We start from the raw sequence: 3,486 nt of genomic DNA, 5'->3' as shown, positions 1-3,486 counted from the left end.
GCCCCTCGAAGGGCTAGTCCCTGGATTCCCCCAGGGGAGAGATTAATGGTTACCTCAGGAGCACTGAGCCGACAAGTCTTCTGGGTCTCAGCCTCCCTCCCCAGCGTTATTTAGCTGAATCAGGTTCTATCAAGGCCGAAGGGGTGCCGGACCCTTCTGAGTTCAGGAGTGTTCCTTCCTGGGCTTAGGCTCCATCCTATACCCAGTGTTCCAGGCAGAGTCACTTCCAGCATCTTCTGAAAATAATCTCTCTAGCTTCCATGTAGGGGGCCTAGCTTAGTCAGCCTCCTGGTTCTAATCCATCAATGCTCAGGACTCCTCTATAGCTCCCCATGACAGTCAGGAGGGAGTGTGTGCTCCTCAGCCTGACTGCCAAGCTTGCCGTGCCCTGACTCCTGCCCTTCAGAAGCCATTCTACAAAACCTAGGATGACTGTCCTGACCACTCTCCTTGCCCTTCCTGACCCAAATACTTCCTGGTTTCTTTTTGTTCTATCCCAGGAATTATTTTAAATTAATTTTTAAAAAGATTGATTTATTATTTATACAGCATTCTGCCTGTGCACCGGAATATCCCTATAGATGCTTGTGAGCCACCGTGTGGTTGCTGGGAATTGAACTCAGGACCTTTGGAAGAACAGCCAGTGCTCTTAACCACTGAGCCATCTCTCCAGCCTATTTTAAATTAATTAAAATTTTTTTCATGCATTATATTTGGGGCATATTATTTTTCTTCCCTCAACTTCTTTCATATCTTTTCTAATCAACTTCATATTCCTTTTCTCTATCAAAGAAAGGAAGGAAGGAAGGAAGGAAAGAAGCAAGGAAGGAAGGAAAGAGAGAAGGAAGGAAGCAGAATACAAAACAGAAGGAGAAAACAGAACATGGAGTCTGCTTTGCGTTGGCCATCTATTCCTGAGGATGTGATCCTGGGGTATATAGTCAATACACCCAGTGTCCTTCCATTGAAGAAAACTGACTTCCCTCTCCCAGTAGCTGTCAACTGCAAAAAGTTTCTTGGTTGGGAATTGGGCTTTGTGCCTATTTGCCCTTCTCCATGCTGGATTTTGTTTGGTTTGAACTTGTACACGCTGTCATATCTGTGAGTTCAGGTACGTCCCAGCCCTGTTGTGTCTGGAAAACTCTGTTTCCTTGAAGACAACCTCCAAAGCTCTTTCAATCTTTCCATCTCCTCTCCTTACCTGGAACCCCGAACCTTGAGGGGAGGGGTGCGATAAAACACCCCATTTCAAGGTGAGGCTCCGAAGTCTCTCACTTTGCACATTGTCCAGTCATGGGTGTCTGTGTCAATTACCGTCTACTTCACTAAGCTCCTCTAATGAGGTTTCAGTGAAGCATTGATCAATGGATACAGCCATGGTTATTAGAAGTCATTTGTAGCGCCTATTTTGAAAGGTCTACTTTATTTTGGGGCGTTTAGGACCCCACCTCTTTTCTAACCTCCCAGCCCTATGCAGGAGAGAGAAAGTTAGTGGGGAAAGGGGTTGCAGGCCCATGGACTTCTCCCGGCTGTTTAGGGTAGGTGGGTTCTTTTAGGGCTGTGCTGGTCTCCGTAAAAAGCAAATGCAGCCAGCAATCTCCTCCAAGACACTGCACCCAAAGCGTCTCTGTCTGTCTGTCTGCCCCAAACCACCACACTGTCCGTCTCTCAGGCCTCTCCAAGCTGCTCTATGTCACACTCCAACCCCACATGCCACACCTCTTTCTGGCCTCTCAAATTTATATCTCCCAGAGGCTTAGACCAGTCCCTCTCCAAGCTTTTAAAATATTGTCTCTCCATAATTCGTGTTTCATGTTTTTATAACTTTCTACTTAATTCTACACTCTGTTTTTAAATTGGATTATTTTTCTTCCCTGATGTTCAGGCTTTTTAGTTCTTTTTATGTTCCAGATACTAACTTCCTGTAGGGTTATAATTGGTAAAGATTTTTCTCATTCTGTGCTACTTTTTTACTCGAAGTCCTTTGCTATACAGAAGTTTTTTTGTTTTTTTTTTTTTTTAGCTTTATGAGGTCCATAAAGGGGTGGTGGTGTTCAGCTATAATCACAGCACTCAGAAAGTGGATACATGAGGATCCCAAGTTCAAGAACAGCTTGGACTACATAATAAGATCTGTCCGCCAAAACCCAAGTGCTAAAGATATAACTTGGTAGTTGTTTTGGTGCAAATATGAAATGTCCCTCACAGCCACATGTTTTGAATGTCTAAGCCCCTGGTAGTGACATTATTTTGGAAGGCTAGAGACTTTTGAAGACAATTCTCGGTCCCTGATTCCTGCTCGTTCTCCATGATGTGAAGAGTCTCCACTGAGTGCACTGAGCTGGTCCACCATGACTACTCTACCGTGATGGATAAACTCTGTGAAACTGTGAGCCAAGATTACCCCTTGTTCATTTACATCATTGGCAGATATTTTGGACTCTGTGACACAGAAGTTAATAATAGTGTGGTAGAACACTAGCCCAGCATGAGCAAATGCCCTGGCTTTGATCCTGAGCCCCAGAGAGAGAGGCAGGGTGAGAAGGGTGGGTTTCTTTGACTTTCCTGATATAGTTCTGGATTTTTCTTGGTACTTGTCTAGGTTCAGGTCTTTATCTCCAATAGATTAAAGACTCCTTCAGAGCTGGCTGACCGGATTCGTTCTTGGTGGCCCATTGCTTAGCACAGGCTGAATATAGGAAGGGATAGAAAATATCCATTGCTTTCTAGAATATGCTTTCTAGAATTGACCAGACTGGAAATTATAAAGTGGCATGTTGAGTCAGGGGGACTTGTGTGATTATGGCAGTTGCAAACAACCTTGAAACAGGGAACAGAAAAAGAGGTTTTGAATGAATATTATGACCTGTGTTTAAGGAGCACCTAGTGCTGCAAAAGCAGACCTTAAGATAAGCAAAGGCTGGGAGCTGAGCAAAGGCAGGACAGGAGGCAGAGTAAATACAGTCTTTGAAGGCATGAGAAGGGAAGAAAGATGTTTTGGTGAGAACCCGGCTGAAGTTTCTGTCCTGGTTCCACTGTCTGCATAGAATGACACAGGTCACCACCACCTTAAGTCTAGAATTCATGAGATAACTAAATTATATGCATCCCTCAATACCTGTGAGGTCTTAGTTCCAGCACTCATTACAGAGGATCTAAGGATGCTCCCGGCCCACGTACATCCCTCAATATTATAAATTTTCTCAAGATTCTTATAATACCCAAAATGTTGTACATGCTATGAAAATAGTTGTTATAGCACACTGTTTAAGAAGTGACCAGAAAAGGCCTGCATATCCCCAGTACAAAAGCAATTTTCCCTCACATGATTTTGTTCAAAGGCTAGTTGAATCTACACTATCCTCTGAGGCAGTCATGCTGAGTGTCCTGCCCATATACACACAGTTCATCTTTAAAGTCACAAAAAGTCCCTTCCAAGTCACCCAGAGTCTCCACTGATTCCTGAGTCTCTTATATGAGAAGAAT

This window comes from Meriones unguiculatus, chromosome 1 (assembly GCF_030254825.1).
Source record: "Meriones unguiculatus strain TT.TT164.6M chromosome 1, Bangor_MerUng_6.1, whole genome shotgun sequence".
In the NCBI taxonomy this organism is placed as follows: domain Eukaryota; kingdom Metazoa; phylum Chordata; class Mammalia; order Rodentia; family Muridae; genus Meriones; species Meriones unguiculatus.
Note: the sequence above shows the minus strand (reverse complement) of the source record.